At 40.7% G+C, this 19,512-nt stretch overlaps 1 long non-coding RNA gene across 7 annotated transcripts; it reads left to right on the forward strand.

Annotated features, from left to right (window-relative positions):
• The first annotated feature begins 886 nt into the window (after positions 1 to 886).
• On the forward strand, positions 887 to 18,011 carry LOC125543555. 7 transcript variants are annotated; one of them, XR_007298566.1, is made up of 5 exons: positions 887 to 1,525; positions 1,759 to 2,307; positions 2,868 to 2,991; positions 15,884 to 16,515; positions 17,597 to 18,011. It is a non-coding gene; the product is annotated as an uncharacterized LOC125543555 (long non-coding RNA). The 7 variants fall into 7 exon arrangements; XR_007298567.1 differs by lacking the exon at positions 17,597 to 18,011 and adding an exon at positions 17,094 to 17,590; XR_007298565.1 differs by lacking the exon at positions 17,597 to 18,011 and adding an exon at positions 16,608 to 16,931.
• The last annotated feature ends 1,501 nt before the right edge of the window (positions 18,012 to 19,512 follow it).

Below are 19,512 nucleotides of genomic sequence, written 5' to 3' on the forward strand. Positions count from 1 at the left end.
AAAAACGAGTGAATTAGGCAATATAACGAAGGAAAGATCTATAACAACATTGAAAAAAAATACCTTGCGCGGTAACATTTAAATTGGCATCCTTTTTTGATTTTTTATGAGATAACACCGCTTCCACATCATTATGTTGTAAAAAATTCGATGAAGCCCCATTTTAGTGACGTCACTTCGGAACCCTTGCCGATGGATTCTTTTTATGCATCTCCAAATTCCATATCTATGTCTCCTATATTCTGAAAAAATACATAAAGAATACACCTTTTGTATTATCATGTATAACATACATACAAAGATTAGCTATATGCACCTCTTCTCGTAGTGTTTCAGTTAGGTCAGTCATCGTTACATCAGTGTGTATGTCAGAACCCATCACTTTTTATCTCTGATGAAAGAAACATATATAATATATATAATAAAAATAAAAGTGAAACTAACACAACTATTTTATTTTGTAAAATAGAAAACCCGTTTTTCATATTATAAAAAAAGACGTTGCATTTATCTCGGAGAAAACAACCAACTATAATGTTCATATATAAATAAGCAGTCATCTGAAATTTCTTGAATCATTTTAATTTATTTATATAGGCTAAGGAAAATTGTCCGACGAAAGATAAAAGCATGCAAGCAATCCAACACAAACCAAGTATATTCGGTTTCTTCTCTCAAAATTGTGTTTTTTGTGTGATACTTTGAATATATCTAATAAGTATAAAAATATATTTTTTGTATGCTCCATGTTTAATTAATATATGTATACACTTTAATACATATGTTTTTGTATGCCCAAATCAGCTACCAACACGGCCCAACCAGCACCCAATCTACCCCCTAAAAAACCAAAAAAAAACAGCACCCAACCTCTCCTTCCCCGCACGACCCAAGCCCAACCAGCACCTATCTACTACCTCCCCTGATCCCCTCACTCTCTCCACTCCCAGACTCCCAGTCCACTCACGATGGCAGATCTCGGCGAGTCACCCACCCCACCGCCTCCGCTCTCGCCCCCACAGCCGGCGACCTCGTCTCGCACCGCCACCCCATCTCATCCCCTCCCCAACTCCCCTCCACTCATCCGACGGCGGCTAGAGACGCACACAACCGGCGACCAACATCACACAAAGGTCGCCACCGCCGGCGGTGGAAGGACAGTCTTCTCCCGCCGCTAGCCGCAGCCTCCGCCTCGCCCTGATCCTCGGCCTCCTCGACCGCCGCTCGCTCTCCTAGGAAGCACCTCGCCGCCTCCCTGCCCATGCCGTCTTCGCCGACTGCCCTGCTCGCGCCGACCTCGCGAATCTCGCGGCCGTGCTTGGCAGTGCTCGACTTGTCCTCGCCGCCGCCAGCGGCGACGGGTCCTTCCCGTGCCTCTACCGCCTCGTGGCCGAGTCCTCCTCTCCCCAAATCGACACCCGCCCCTTTGTCGAGCCTGCCGTGCCAGCGACATGAGAAGGATGGTGGCCATCGAGGCTTCGGATGCGGTCGACGCAGATGAGAACAGTTCATAGAGCCGTACCAGGTATAGCTACTCTTCCTCTTCAATCAATAGCAGGCAATTCTGTGTGTGGAGGTTGCAGCTCACACGGGTTTGTGGAGGTGTTGGCTCCAGTATTTACCAGGGATGTTTGTAGATGTGTTGGCATATGAACCAATATATAAATTGATTGATTGATTGCTTAGCACAATGCTGATTAGACTAAATAATTATTTGATCGAATTATTTGCATCTGACATGTTGCACACATATATCAGGCAGAACAAGTTGTTCCACGCATGGGGTCTGATTTAAATATTTTCGGAGATGCATAATATGCCAAACACTTCTAAAGGTGCCTCGTCCATGGGCGCATGATAGTGGAAAAACATCTGTAAATTGTGCAGGATCCTATAGAGCAAATGGGCATCATCGACGTGCAGTACACGCTCTCTTAGGCAGATAAGTAACCTCAGACAACTTATTTTGTGAAGACCGGTGGTTCATCGTCTGAAAGTTTTGTTTTTCTCTCTAAATTTTGTACTTAGATAATCCCTTAAATGCTTTTTACTGCTTGATCACATAATACATGTCCGTGCAAGAAAGGAGTTGTTAACTGAAACAATAATGTTAATTTTTGTTGTTAGCTGAAACAATAATGTTAATTTTTGTTAACTACAAACTGTCTTGGACATTGGTTTTTTCAAATTAACTCCGTGTTGAACTGGTTCTTCTTGTTGTGTGCTGCAGCCCAGCAATCTGTTCATGCCAAATGATTGAGTCCTGGTGAGGTTCATTGCTGGACATGCATGGTCTCCGCAGGCAAGGTATTCGAAGCTGCCCTTTGGTTGATTTTGTTTTATTTCCAAAGAGCTGCAAAACCTCAAAAGGAAATTTTTGTATTGATGTGATTAGCAAGTGTATTTAACAATGCATATATGTACGCGAGTTATGTGTAGTGCTGAATCTGATGTGGCTGAACTATCTTCAATTTATGAAGACCTATTTTCCTTTTTAGCATTTTGTACAAACAATATACTTATAATCAGTGTGGAGTTTATTGTAATTTTAGTTGTTCTCTCATAAGTAGAGGCATGCTTTACTGCATTTATGACCACAATCTTCAATTGCCTGACCCCAACAACAAAACTCATGATAGCTACAATGTATTTGTTTTGTGTATTTTGGATTTGTTCCTCTATGGCTACATTATCACAGCTTTCTCCTTACATTTAAAGATGAATCTAAAAGATGTGACTCCCTTAGAGTAGCTTAATGATAAATTATTTCCTCCCCTCCCTCTTTGTCGGAAAATGCTGGTACCGTCTTCTACTTTATGTAGTCAAGAAGAAAACCCATTTTCACTTAATTTGGTTACTCTATTCAGGAACACATAAAAGTAATTCAGTGTGTTATCAGAAACTCATGAGCATGAAAGAGAAATTTGGATCATGTTCGAACATGGGTAGAGAGCAGATCGAGGAGAACTTGAAGATTAAAGGCAATGAAAGGTATGTGCCTATAACCATCATATTTTTATGTTGAATATTCGCTAGCTGGTATGTGCTGATTTCGGACGAAGTAAAGCCTGACATCATTGGTCAGTGAGGTATAACGAAAATAATCATTCTGGTGAAAGTACATGCAAGATAATAAAGAACTTCTCCTTCTTAGGAGCATGCATAGTTTGAATTAATCTTTCAAACTGATTAGGAAGTAGAGATAGTATATACTTTATATTTCAGGGAATGCAAGAGAAGTACTTGCGCGGCAACGAAGGAAGACTTGCTAATTACAGGGAAAAGTACTCTATAGTGGTATTTCCAGATTAAAAGTTTAGCGGTGCTAATTCGGTATCTACATAGAACAAAGCCTATAATAGAAAAGCGTCAATGGATTTAAGATGCGGGAGGATTCTGGATAGTTGGCCTCACCGGAAATAGAGGCGCTCGGTTGTGCTCGACGCGGATACGATATTCATTCGTCCAAAAACATCAAGGCCGCTGTAATTTCAGCTGGGATGTTTCCAGCTGCTTCATTGCCTTTGATCGTCAGCATCTGGACCAGCAAGTTCTTTCTGAGCTGTATTGCATCCTAGAAAACATAAAAAAATGAATTGTTATATATATGTAGGAAATAAATTGCTAAAGAATGAATTGCACAACAAACCTATGTGAGTGGAAGAACAAAAATTTATATTCAACAAATATATGGAAGAGAGAAACTTGTTATATATGCACCTACCGAAGTCCTGGAAATGTTATGCCCGAGAGTATCATCTTGGTGAGCCATCTCTTGTAGGAGTTTGAATCCAGAGTCCAGGCTGTGACAAAAAAACTCCATATGTTAGAACCTATACCAGTGAGGCTATAATGTGCATGGCCAATTAAAACATTTACCGCGGGGCTGTAATATAGGTATGATCTTGTGGCCAATCCACGAGTTGGGGATTCAAACCAGGCCTCGGCCTCTCCTGTTGCAATACACTGCCAAATTCTTGCAGAACTATCAGGGCTTCCTTCTTAAGTTCCTTGTCATGAAAGTCCTCTGAGCCTAGGAATGACTTGTTAGAATGATCAATCGGGAGAGTCCTCCTATTTTCAATATTAATTGCAAGGAGGCCGTACGAGGAATCCACCAAATACAACGGCAATAGGTACTGCAATAAGTATACAAAGTTAATGGTGAACAGATAGTATACACACCAAATTTTAAAAAGGAAAATCCTTACAATGGAAGGGGTCATGAGCACGTTGTATTTCGGCAAAGGCCGTACAATGACATTGTTAATCAACAAGTTGGTGCGTTCAGCTTGGCATAAGCTAGTCTGACTCAGCACCCGTGCTAGGCCATGGAATTGCAAATCAAACATATGTGTGGAGCCAACAAAGTCTGTTCCTGCGTTCCTCTGTATCGCGTCGCTACTAAGCTTACGCACTGCAATATCGAAGCAGCTCGGATTGATCCATGTATCACCTCGCATGGTGTCTTGGATAGTCCGTAGACTTAACTCGATCACGAATGGACGAGGGCTCCTTATCCATATTGTGCTGCAAATAAACCGGCATGATAAAATCAGGGTATCATAAAAATATTGTACTTCAATATGTGGGCAAACAATACTTAGTATTCACAACTCTAGAAAGGTCTGAAATGTGTGTACCTAAAAATTGGAGTTGTCATGTCATTTGAGGAAATAAATACTATTTCATAAGATAACCAAATCTATTATGATATGTTCGGTTGCAACTTATTCCTATTACACATATGATAAAAACTACAAATGGTACATGTATCATGCACCAGGACCCGTTGCAATATACTACAGTTCATTGAAAATTTGTAGTTTAAAATAACGTGCTGTGGATGGTACTAACATGGCGTAATGTAAAAGGATAATATTAAGAACCGTACGTTAGATCTTAAGAACCGTATGGACTTAGAAAGGATCGCATGAACAGATTTTTGCAACCACTACGTTAGATCTTAAGAACCGTATGGACTTAGAAAGGATCGCATGATCCTAACCAGTGCATCCATGCAACAACTTATGAACGTGACCAACTCATCGACGTGGGTTATGTGAAAGAACAAATTTTTACTCGGGTTCAAAATAAGATGCCGATAATGCATAATATAATGGTACTGATATGCAGCTAATAATTGCAAATAAATTATAGATAGAGTTTAGGGATGCCAGAACAAACTCTAACTGCTCCTCGACTGAGGAAAGCATGACGTAGTTGTATATGTACTCGACTGCGTCGTTCACTCCATCAAAAATCGGCATTGCAGCCATTGGCACGGGCAGAAAGTCGTCTTAGCCCCAAGACGAGCGAGCGAGGGGGCAGTGGACAACGGTGGACTCACAGCCGGACCATATATATGAGTATATATGAGTGTCCGGCACCAGGTCGGTGACGCATTAGCATGTTGTATGGATTGGAAGGTGCCCTTTATTATTCCATCCATGCACGTTTCCATTATAGATCCTTGCTAATAAAAGGACAAGCATATATTTTTCTTCCAAACTCCACTGGGCAAATAAATATACGCCGGATTATATATCTATTATATATGTCTCTCTTTCCCGATCGGAAGAAGCCTAATATAACTTTCCTTAGAAACATATCCGATTAAGGGAATATTAATGGCCACACTGGGAAACCCATTGAACGTATGGTAGGCCGGACCGGGAGATTGGACAATATAACATTTTGGAAGGAAATTTGGAAGGAAATGACTAATGATAATTATAATTCTAATTGACATATCCTCGCCGGGAGGAATCGTGGGCATGTACTCGGAAGGTAGCCCATATCCTTCTGTAATGGCAATATTCCATAACAAAAACTATAGGAAAACATGGTATAAAATTATTTTCATTGCATGCTCCACCTGGCAAATGTATCAACGCCGGATTATATATTTCCTAATTTATGACTCCTTTCCAAACTTTGCCTCCAGATATATAAAAAAAACAATTAGTTTATTTCCCAAATATACGTCAAACACGGGCGTTTGAGAAATATAAAGAAACACAAAGTTTTTCTTCTTATATTTTTGTCCTCCTCACCACGATCAAAAAGCCCGCGTCACTTGAAGAACTATTGTTTCCGTGTGTAGAAAAAAACTCAACGCATGGGCATACGGCAGTCCTTGATTCCATGTACAAAATTAATTATATTATCTTTGGAATGTCATAATGCATGATAGCATGCGATAGCATCTGTCAAGGTAAAATATTTTCCTTTTTGCGCTGCACTGTATATTAACAAATTTGAACCTAGACTGAAAGAGATTCGTACGTGTAGCTCAAATGAGAGTAGACAGGCTACCATTTGAAGTCCATTATGGACAGTTTGGTCATCAAATATATATTAGTCAAATATATAGTTCAGAACTTCACATTATATGGCTCTGAAATATGACGGCACTGTTAGATAGATTTTTTTATTGAATATCCAATATTATTAAACTCCAAGACATAATCGAACACTTCATAATGTGACAATTGGCAACAAAATGTTGCATGCAAAGCGTTTCATACATTTTTATATCAAAGACAAATTGTTGCATTTTGTGTACAATATATTCTAGCCTCCATTGTTCCTAGCTTGAACAACACCATTGACGGTACGCACGTGGTTTCGTCAAGTGTCATGAGGCTGGCGTTCATATATTGAATCCCACTTATATTCTATCTGACCAACGTAGGCAAGGATAGCAACCACATCTGCAAATTTGAAATCACAATGAGACGCTGAGTTGTACGGATTAATATGCAAGAACAAATATAAAGATGATGCACCAGTGATGGTTTTGTCCCGTAGCTCAAATATTTCTCCAAACTGTGGGAAGCACGGTGGGAAAATTGTCGGCGTTATTTCCTGTGCCGACATCCTAACCTCAGTCGTAGCAGTTAGTGTGGTGACAAAGTCCATGGCTAGGTACCAGAAATGTCCATCTGGCAAATCTGTGGGGTTGAACCGGACGCGATTGAAATCATAGGTCCTACCGGTTTGTAGTATGCTGTTGAAATGGATTACCTGCCTGTTGTACGCAATCGCTTCCAACTTTGTTCCCTAATATATATTTATGAATCATAACAACTATGAGCAAAAAAATACATGTTTATCAATATTGTATTTTGAAAATGCGGGCTATCAAGTAGATGATTAATGCCTTACCAGCCGATCAAGTAGTATGAACTGAAGGTACAAGTTTCCCATGGCATTCTCTTTGATGTGAGCCTTCCACATGACCCTAGCTTGAATAATCTAGCAATTCTGATATATGTGCTCCATTTGGACGCGATGAAAATTCAAGTTCCTGTGCGTAGAATAAAAACAAAAGGATGAGGTAAAATTATTTTGCAAGGGGAGGATAAAAATAAACAAACAAGGAACATAACATTATAGTGGCCAAACAATGGTGATTATTTCAATAAAATAACACATTATCTAGTGATGGCAACTATACGTACAAAAAGATTATTCTATCTTGCCTGTTAATCGGAGGGGTGATGGGTTGACTGATGACAGGAACTGGCGGCGACGCCATCACCCTCAGAGGTGAACGATCCGTATGAGATTACCATTGTAGTCGTGGAGGAGATGACTTCTCCTCTACATAAAGATGGTGACAAATATGGTGCAGCGGGGCTTTTTTATATAATCATAGGGCGGCGGGAAAACGAAATAGTGATGAAAATTTGTTTTTGGCTGGCTACGCCTCCGTGGGTGGCATATCTATATTAAGATATTTAATATTTGGCAGCCTATTAAAAATTGTTTATTAAACAAGGAAACAGACATCTCAAAATCGGGCCATGATCCTTCGTAATGATTCATATTATATTTCATTAATGCAAATTTGTGATTTATGATCACTTGCCTATGAAAACGTATCTGATTTTTCAGTTGCCTATGAAAAATTAATTTTCTTCTATATGAATATTTCTTAACCTTTATGATAATCACATTAATTTATTTATTGTTTTCCCTTCTATTATGTTATTTTCCATTACCTTGATGATATCTTTAATTATGTTATAGGTTATTGCCCGTGCGTAGCTACGGGACAAATGTTAATTTTAGTATTTTCAAATAAATCATGTATAACACAATAAATTTACGATCCTAATGTATATCAAAAAATATTATTGGACTACAAATATTTCTGTCAAACAAAGATTTGCAAAAGATCATATTGTTTGTTCTTTTTCATCATAACAATCTGTACAACACACATACGTACAAATGATAAACATAATTTTGTCTATCTATGCCAATGCATTAGCAGCAACGGTATTTGATAGATGCCACTCTCTGTCCATGCATTAGCAGAAGCAGCACATGAGCGACATCATTCGGTCAAAAAAATGGCTCATCTCTTGCTCTCTCCCGAAAGGAGCAGCAGAAGCCAGCAAGCCCATGGACTCGCCTTCCTCCATCCGTCCCTCTATTCTCTCCCTACACCTCGAAACGAACTGATCCCCTCCAGCAGCGGCCGATGCCACCATCCTTCTAGCAGCTCCAGGTATCCAGCCTCGGCGGCCACGCAAACGCGCGGATGTAGGCAATATGAACATGGTCATGCCGTGTCAAACGATGTAGGCATAAGCAGAGTACATGACATTAAACAAATTAGTACAAAAATGTGTTCCACGCTGTAGAATTCAGACAAAGATGTACAACACACATACGTACAAATGATAAACATAATTTTGTCTATCTATGCCAATGCATTAGCAGCAACGGTATTAGACAGATGCCACTCTCTGTCCATGCATTAGCAGAAGCAGCACATGAGCGACATCATTCGGTCAAAAAAATGGCTCATCTCTCGCTCTCTCTCCCGAAAGGAGCAGCAGAAGCCAGCAAGCCCATGGACTCGCCTTCCTCCATCCGTCCCTCTATTCTCTCCCTACAACTCGAAACGAACTGATCCCCTCCAGCAGCGGCCGATGCCACCATCCTTCTAGCAGTTCCAGGTATCCAGCCTCGGCGGCCACGCAAACGCGCGGATGTAGGCAATATGATCATGGTCATGCCGTGTCAAACGATGTAGGCATAAGCAGAGTACATGACATTAAACAAATTAGTACAAAAATGTGTTCCACGCTGTAGAATTCAGACAAAGAAAATCAGTGAAAGGATAAAAACTTATATCATACAGGGTTTCATCCTCAAATCTTATTGTATATCGTACTTCTTCTCCAAGTTCCACACCAACTTCTTCAGCTACTCTAGATGCAAGCGTCTGTTCAAATTATTAAAATGGGTTGAAAAGGTAAGTGAGAGCAGAGGATATGCATCTACAAAGGTAGCCTAAGAGCAGGAAACAAATTCAAACATTTTCAGCTACCATCTTCTAAGCAGTACAGTTATGGTTCAATCAGCTGACTGCTCCGTATAGGATGTTAGAAATCACTGCCGGAGCACATGAATAATTTTGCAGGCTGAAGTCTCCTGTTACAGACACACTTTTGGACACTATGGCCACTACCACATGGCAACCCTGTCACAAACGGGTAGGTCACAAAGGGGAAGCTGGATAAATCTCCGTGGTTGAGGCCAGAGAAAGTCCTCCAAGCTTATCTTTTAGGAGTTATCAATCTCTAATAATTTATTTATTTGATTCATGTTACCCGGGTTTGAATCATGTTGCACCAGAAAATCCATAAGTAATACAGAAGCTTGCTCTAGATAATTAGCTAAGAGCCTTAGTCGCCATGCTAGTTGCTACGGACGTACCCAAAAGAATATAATCTGGTGCATGCTATGATCAGAAGGTAAATAGAGAAACCTAGTATTAAATGGCATCTAGAAAAGGATACATATTTTGATGAACATTTAAACAGTTGATACCTGCACAGCCAAACGTCTTGGCTGGGTGGAACCTTTAAGTCGACGACCCTCAGCCCAACCAGCGTCATTAAAATACTACAGAACGATGCTTCCTCTCTGAACCAATACTCGCTAGGTCCTAGATTAATGCAGCCTTCTACAATTTTTTAGGTTAGAACTCTTTCAGATCAGCATTAAACTCATGAAGGTACATGAGCCAACGCAAGAAATTAAAATGAAACTTGAGCTGAACTGATAAATAATTAGTTTAGATACGTGAAAGTACAGATAATAAATCTTTTTTCCAAAATACTGCACACTTCAGCGATCAGACACGTGCATTGTCACATTCTCCAAATTGTGCACTTGTGTACACAGATACTTCTAGTCTCCATTGTTCCTAGCTTGAACAACACCATTGACGTACGCACGTGTTTCGTCAAGTGTCATGAGGCTGGCTTCATGGATATCTACGCTAAAAATCAGTGTTATATAGTAGTGACATAGTACTACATAAAAAATACATTGACAACAAATGTAAAATAGAACGCAACCCCTACCTTGTAAAAAAATTCAAACATATGGAAATTAGTAATACCAATGCAGTAAACAAAAGTTCAGCTACCATCTTCTAATTAGTACAGACATGGTTCTATCAGATGACTGCTCCGTATAGGATGTTAGAAATCACTGCCGGAGCACATGAATAATTTTGCAGGATGAAGTCTCCTGTTACAGACACACTTTTGGGCACTATGGCCACTACCACATGGCAACCCTGTCATCACAAACGGCTAGGTAACAAAGTGGAAGCTGGATAAATCTCCGTGGCTGGGAGCTCTGCAAAAGTCCTCCAAGCTTATCTTTTAGGAGTTATCTATCTCTAATAATTTATTTCTTAGATTCATGTTGCCCGGGTTTGATTCATGTTGCACCAGCATATCCATAAGTAATATAGAAGCTTGCTCTGGATAATTAGCTAAGATCCTTACTCGCCATGCTAGTTGCTAGGGACGTACCCAAAAGAATAATCTGGTGCATGCTCATGTCAGAAGGTAAAAAGAGAAACCTAGTATTACATGGCATCTAGAGAAGGATACACATTTTGATGAACATTTAAACAGTTGATACCTGCACAGACAATCGTCTTGGCTGGGTGCAACCTATAAGTCGACCACCCTCAGCCCAACAAGCGTCCTTAAGATACTGTAGAACGATGCTTGCTCTCTGAACCAATCGTTTAATGCAGCCTTGTACAATTTTTTAGGTTAGAACTCTTTCAGATCCGCAGTAAACTAATGAAGGTACATGAACCAATGCAAAAAATAAAAATGAAACTTGAACTGAACTAATAAATAATTAGTTTAGACGCATGAAAGTACAAGTAATCAATCTTTTTTCCAAAGTCGCACGGGCATTTGAACATATTTGCAAGAACGCAGGCTACCATTTTATTATTTATTAGATGTACATATGGAAAATATATCTTGAAAAGCTGCACAAACTTCCGTTCTGCGTGTGTTGGTCTTATAATTAAGACCAGTCGTAATCCTATACTTCTGACCTATCAGATACATACAGGGATAATAAGGACGCCAATAAATTTACATTCAACCATAATATCAAAATATCAAAATAATAACAATGGACATGATCACTTGCCGTAAAACAAAAGTTTCATTGCATGTTCCAGGTATTTTTCAGGCCAATCATTATATCTGAATCACATATTACACATGAAATACTACGGTGGGTGACATGTACACTGCCATAAACATTGCGATAGTAGAAAAGATATAACAACGATGATGGTGCCAGCTGTAACATTTACTTATACACGGGATTTTATTAGAACCACGTTGAATACTGTTTGTGCCAGCTGTAACATGTCCAAGTCTACGTTGAATGCATCAACATTTCATTCAAGTTTGTGCCAACTGTATCATTTACTTACATCTCCTTGTTCAAAGAGGGATGAGAACATCAAAAAATAAACAAGAATTAGGGAACTAAATAAAAAGAGACCTTCATAGCTATAGCTGTACATGAAAAATGCACACCATTTAAAAGTGGGTTGAACAAAGGATATATTACACAGTCATACACACTCATAAAGCTCAAGGCAGTAGGCCAACATGTAAGATTTTAGCCATTTAATGAGTATGTAAATAAATTTATCACACACTGAAATTCAATGTATCAAATATAATCTGCATGCTAAATGATGACATCACATGCATGCTACAGGTTTTAATCAAACTGTACAAAGTAAATGTAACAGGTAGCGGCTCTATATGAAGCCAAACATTATTTCGGAATATCAAATTACAAATAACACGGTACGCTGTGTGACATATACATTGCCAGAAAAATTGCGATAGTGGAAAGCAAGTAACAGTGATAAAGGTTAAATATTAATTAAACATGATGCAGATCTTCATGAAGCCAATCATTATTTCTGATTCTAGTCTTACACATAACACAGTACGCTGTGTGTCATGTACAAAATCAGATTACACATAACACAGTATAAATTTATTGAAATGGATTTATTACTTTAACTTATTGGTGTATACTTCTAACAACCGAGATACCAAATGAAAAAATATGTCATACAACCGCATTACAGCAATTCTTGACCATCGGAAGAGTAAATTGCATATATAATTCCACCAGGTCTTATACGACCTAACTTCATCCTGTAAGTACTTCCTTGTAGACGATGTTCTTCATTGAAGTCAGCAAGGAAACGGTCGGTCTTTTACGCTTCTTCAGGTTGTTATATTGCTTGTTGGCCTTATCCTTTGGCTTCTCCTTCTGAATAAGTATTTTAATGTTTCTCTTCACGATGGCTCGAGACAAAGCAACATAGAGTTGACCATGAGAGAACACTAGATTAGGTAGATACACACCAACAATGGGGATGGTCTGCCCTTGAGCCTTGTTAATCGTCATAGCAAAGCTAAGCCTTATAGGAAATTGCTTCCTCTTAAACTTGAAAGGAAACATGTCGTTGTCAGATGGGCATAGAGGTATTCGAGGAAGGAAGACCCTCCTACCAGCGTGTTGTCCAATCACGATTTCTGCATCAATGGTGTTCATCTCAAAACCTCTAACAACAAGCCTAGTCCCGTTACACAGACCATTAGCTGGATCAATGTTCCTTAGAAGTATCACAGGGCAGTTCAGCTTTAGTTTGAGTGCATGCGGAGGAAGACCATTGGGAGTCAATCCATTTAGAAACTCAGGAGCGTAGTAGCCATATGGGTCGTCCTCCGCACTGTCAAAGCTATGGTAGATTACTTCATCTCCTTGGAAACGCTCTATCAAGCGGATGTTTATCTTGTCGACGTTGTCATTTGTCGTGGAAAGGATTGCGCGAGATGTCATGTAACTCGAATCTGCCATGTTGTCATCTAGACTTGGAAACACGTGGTCAATCAGCTTCTCCAGGTCGTCAACCTCACCTGTTGATGGCAGACAAATATCATCAGGGAGTATTATGTTGCCTTGGTCGTCGGCTTCCTCAGTGCCATTACCGACCCTGAGCAAGTAATCTGCAAACCAAGTGTCATTACCAGCCCTCATGTTGGTGATGAGCCGAAGCTGCCGCATACTCTTCCATAGATGAGAACTTCGGAGGCTTGCATCAATTATCTGGCCCCGTGACCCCCTTCTGACGACCAGAAGCACCTGCCTAAAGTCCCCGCCAAAAACAACTGTCTTTCCTCCAAAGGGTCGGTCGCGTATTCCCATGATGTCGCGCATGCTATTGTCTAATGCCTCAACCGCTTGTCGCTTAGTCATGCTGGCCTCGTCCCATAGTATCAATGAGGCCACCCTTAGCAGCTTGGCGGTTCCACTCTGCTTGGTGAAGTTGCACGACGCTCCATAATCGCAACTCAGTGGGATTTTGAACCTTGAGTGGGCAGTCCTGCCGCCAGGCATGATAGAAGCAGCGACACCCGACGTCGCGGTAGCGATAGCAATCTTGCCCTCGCGCCTCACCTTGGCGAGCATCGCCCTGTAGAGGAAGGTCTTCCCCGTACCTCCAGGACCATCAACAAAGAATATACCCCCATCACCACGTTCAACAGACGCTAGTATTTCATCGTATGCAGCCCTTTGCTCAAAATTCAGGGAAGATGACAATTTAGTGTCACTTTCGTCAAACTAAACAGTTGATTCCTCAATGATCTCTCTGGCCTCGCCCTCGGTTGGGTCAAACGCATCATCGATCGTTGGAAGAGCGAAATCAATAATGTCTTTACCCATAGACTGCAACATACCCCTAATGTCAAGCAACACCATCTGCTCCACCTCGTTCGGAGACGTGCGTGTCCGACGGAAGTCATCGGACATAGGCTCGAGGTGTCTATCCCATAAACCGCGCACATCGCCTGGCCCGCAGTGCACCAATATTGTTGCAAAGAGCCTCCTAAGAGAACATGGCATAGCCCACTGCTCCGCCTCAGTAAGACAGTCGTCGAGCGTGTTGTCTGCCTCGATGAGTCCCAACCTTTCACCGGCCTCTCTAAAGCTCCCACATACAACGCCGTTGACGGTGAGCAAGTCCTCAAATGATGTTTTCCCCGTAACATGGTTCAACAACACACGAAGGTAGTATCGCTCCCCCTCGGCAGGATTGGCAGACACGATACGACCTATCTGAAAACGCTCCACCCGCTTCTTCCAGAACTTCTTCTTCTCCCACGTGAAGCTTCCGGGGAAATCCTTGTACAATATATGCCTTGCCCAAGGGTGTTTTTAGTTTGCCTTGAAATATTCCGTTAACATGGATTTTTAAGCATTCTCGGAGGAAACAACATTCTTCAAGTCAGCCTGTGCATTGAATGCAACCCTGTGCATATTCGGGAGATGAAGAGGCAACTGCAAGACAGGTGGGTAATTGGCACACAGTGGGAAACCAAATATCCTCCACATAGCCTCCGGAGGGGTGACCCATCTTGCGTCAACGTATCTCTTGATCTCATCAATGTTACCATCAGCGTCTGGCTGGTCAATGCTGAAAGAAGCCTTATCATGTCCCTACGAGCGTTGATAAGATCCCTATGATCTAATAAGTGGCAAATTATTGTGCATCATATATTCTGTTACCCGGGATATAAGCACAATATTACCTACTACGCAACATACGTATGCACATCAAACTAAGAGTGTCCATCAAGCTTACCAGATTTTGCAACTACCGGCCGATTCTCATTTTGTAAGCTGACAATATCCTCATTTCGTTTAATCCGATAAGCTGCACATTTCCTTGCATTGTACTCCGCCCTTGCATTATCCGCGTATTTTTTGCATTCATTATTTAATGATAGAGTTTCATGATGTTCGGAAGCAGTGTCGTCTGCATGTATAAATACAAATAAGAAAACAAATAAAACGATGGTTGGGAAGGTGGATATCATGCCTATGGATACCTTGAGAATTATCTCGTAGCTGCATGTTATGAATGGCATGATGGAGTGTTAGGCTAGCCGTAGGTGTTAATGTTTGACCATCATCATGGTACCCAGGCCTTACCCTTTCCGATCCTTCTGTAGAGTATAGTAAGCATGAATACAACTTCAATATTTGTCTGGTATGCACGCAATCAATCATGTACCTGTCTCCGTCGTGTAAAAAGGATCAACATCTGCAGCTATGGATATGATGTTTGGATTACCATCTTTCATTTTTGTCACGCTCGTAGGTGCTGCAAGACATTAAGCATGGTACAAGTCATTGTTAGACTTGCACGTCAGGCATCACATCACAGTATTTTCACAGTTTATATACCTGGTTCAATCGCGCGAATAGCATCTACTTGTTCATCAACGGGTATCAAGTTTGCGTTGTATTCTTCAGCATGTTTTACGCTCGTCTGATCTGCAACACATTATGCAAGAAGCGTAATTAGCAGAAAAGCAAGTATTCATAGTACAGTGAACACCACCTGTAGCTATGCCGTCTTCTTGTTCATGTTCACCGGCTTTGCTTCTTGCATTACCCATTCGCAAATGAAATGACCGCTGGCTCTGGTGTTTTTGAGGCCTGGGAGATGATCAGATGGATATAATGGATGCAACATGAACGCAAGAGATATGGCGAACTTGAAGGCATGAATAAGAAGGTACTTTAATTCAAAGCATCAACAGTCAATCATTGAGTTCCTCGACTTTATTCTATCTTGAACTTTAAGCAGATCTTGAACTTTAATCTAAACATAGAACACATTCAGCAAAAGGCACATGTAGAGTGCCCGTTAGTGGTTACTACAGTTGGGTATTTATTGGTCTAAATTGTACAGTGCGTTTTATACATGTCAAGCTGAAACCTGCACAATGATCCTCTTATTCTACCCCGCTGAACTACCGATAAATATTGATTATACTGAACTCTGTTCTTTCTTTGTTGAATAAGAACTCATCTTTTCTCCTTTTTCCTTGGTGTTAGACCAACTGCTGTAGCAGTGGCTACTGTTTCTACTCCAAGAGTGGAATCCTGAGTTCTGATGTTACGGAATATTCCTTTGGCAGGCTTAGGCTCGGTTAGATTGCTTGTGATGCCTGTCTTTCCTCTTTTACCTTGATATATGTTTCAGACACATGAGAACCTGGAACACATAGCAATGATGGAGAGGGTTTTGGGACCCGTACCAGAGCACATGATACGGAACGCTAGGTTCGTATTTATACCGTTAATTTGATTATCATTTTTTAATTTCTCGTTGAGCTATCATTAACAAACAAATTATCTCCATCTGTGTCCTGGAGGTCCAGGATTACTTTTAGAACCAAACCCTTATTATTGGGCTTGTTTCTCAAGAGAATGGCAGTATCTCCACTTGTATCCTGGAAGTCCAGGGTTTGAGTCAGTATCCTTAAAAAATCAAACAAGGGAAATGTTGGGTAAGAACCTAATAATTCCCTTTCCCAGGACCCCACAACAAGTGGGAGCTTTTGATTCTGGGATAACCTTTGGTTATATTTTTGAGAGTGAAATATATATCATTCTCCTTTGCACTAAATCTTCTGCATCAAATGTTTTGAAGAACTCTGGCACGTCCTACCTGCAAAGAAATATTTCTTTTATTTTTACATGCAGTCACATTTTTTTGGCTGTGGTTCCCTAAGTTCTACGGTTTATAGTTGTTCACTGGTTTGCTACTCAGAAGTAGTTTTGGCTTGCATCTATTATGTTATTGATTTGTATATTGTGAGTTTCATACCATTGTCTTTGTGTATATATGTAAATTTCAGATATGTCTGTGTGCATGTGCTGGCAGTGTGTATGTGATGGCTGTGTATATGAAATCATGTAAATTTCACATCTGCTATGTAGGTTCATACCATTGTATTTGTGTATGGATGTAAATTCCAGATATGTCTGTGTGTATGTGCTGGCAGTGTGTATGTGATGGCTGTGTATATGAAATCATGTAAATTTCACATCTGCTATGTAGGTTCATACCATTGTATTTGTGTATGGATGTAAATTCCAGATATGTCTGTGTGTATGTGCTGGCAGTGTGTATGTGATGGCTGTGTATATGAAATCATGTAAATTTCACATCTGCTATGTAGGTTCATACCATTGTATTTGTGTATGGATGTAAATTCCAGATATGTCTGTGTGTATGTGCTGGCAGTGTGTATGTGATGACTGTGTATATGAAATCATGTAAATTTCAGATCTGCTATGTAGGTTCATACCATTGTCTTTGTGTATGGATGTAAGTTCCAGATCTGGATGTAAATTTCAGATATGTGATACCTGGAGGGCGGATCTTGTACGCCGTTGAAGCTGGCGCCATGTCCTGGACCTGTTCAGCGTCAGGTCCAGAAGGGGATCCGCGCTGGCGCAATGGATACCGGCGGTTTTGATCCGCGCCGGATCCTCGAAGCGCTCAGCGAGGAGTTGTGCCGCGGACCAGTGCCGGAGCAATGGAGGGATGGCGGGGAAGGACCGATGGGCGGCGGCGGGCGAAGGAGGGCACTCGCAAGATCCACACGAGACCTCGCTCGAGGGCACGAGTACTCGTTCGAGACCAATGCCGTTTTTTTCGCTGGTTAATCTTCGACGGTCTGTGGCCAGCAAATTACTAATTTGTTTATGATTAGGAGTAGAGATTTTCAAGACAATACATGCATAGACACTCAACAAAGCTGTGTTTATGATGAGCACGTCTCCCCTAGTGCAGCATCACCGGTGCTTCCTCTAACTTGGCACTGTTATATGTGGTTGCATGTTATGTGTTATGTCTAGCTTGTATTGCTTCTAATTTTGTTGAATTCCATCTGCTTACTTTACACATTATACTTGAATAAGACACGTGTTCTTGTTTCTAAAACATACAATATCTGTCTATCACACCATGTTCTTACATCAAATTACTACTGTTGTGTAACCTGCAACAATCACTTATCATCAGAAACATTTGACTTTGGAGTGTGATATAGGTTACATGTCACATTCTTTTCTAGCTCGTATTACTAATTTGTTGAAATGGCACTTATGACGAGACAGTTTTAACTTGGTAGTGTGATATTCGTTGCATCTTTCATATGGTGTCTAGCTTTCATTGCTTCTAATTTGTTGAAATGCCTTCTCCTTAGTTTACACATCATAAGCTATGAATATGCAATGCTGTGAATATGCAATGGCACTAATGACGAGAGACCTCTAACATGGTAGTGTGATGTTGTTTGCATCTTGCAAATGATTTATTTCTTGTACTGCTTCACATTTGTTTAAACGCCATTTATGATGAGACACTGTTAACTTGGCAGAGCGATATTTGTAGCATCTTTCATATGGTGTCTACCTTCCATTGCATTGCTTCTAATTTGGTGAAATGTCTTCTTCTTAGTTAACACATCATAGTTCTGGTTATCTCTTTTGTCCTGTTTTCCATACATATTACATCCTCCTATCATGTGGTTGTCTAACATCAAAGTTCAGTTCGTCTGCATCACGCATCAATATGTTCTGAAGAACTAAATTGTTATTCGTTTTTCTTGTCGGCTTGACTTAACATGGCACAGAGAAAGAGGAAGAAACACAGAATGGCAGGGAATGAGAAGCGGATGAATCCTGCAGATTCTGCTAGTACTGATGGTGCAATAGAAGGTTAAAGTCCAGTAGAAAATTCGACAAACACGGCATCCCTTGCTACACGAGTTGCAAAAAAAGACAAAGAGAAACAAATAGCTGCCACCAAACAAGCAGAGACAACCCTAGTTCTTGCAACACCTACCACAATACTACCAGCTGCACGACGTACTCGTGCGTCAACTGAGCTAGCAGCACGTTCCCATGCTCCCTTGCCACCTGACACTACTTCCCAAGCACTCTTGACACAAGACGAGTTGGCAATATCAGATGAACCTTGTGAGCTTGAACAACAAGAAGGTAGTTGCTAGAGTCAACTTACAGTTGCATGCTTCTTTATATGTAGTCTCATGGTTTGATGTACACTAACACTTCCTATGTTTGTTGTTGGACTAGCACCTAGGCGCAAGAGGAAACAAACATCAGGGATAATGCTCGATAGGTTAACTAAATCTAGAGAAGGAAGAATGGAGATCCGTTTTGAGGCAGGTTTAAAAAGGCCACGTGATGCTACAAAGTCAGCCAAGTTAGTATTAGAGGTAGCGCTTGCTGTTAGGTGTCATGTAC

Source organism: Triticum urartu, chromosome 3 (assembly GCF_003073215.2).
Source record: "Triticum urartu cultivar G1812 chromosome 3, Tu2.1, whole genome shotgun sequence".
In the NCBI taxonomy this organism is placed as follows: Eukaryota; Viridiplantae; Streptophyta; class Magnoliopsida; order Poales; family Poaceae; genus Triticum; species Triticum urartu.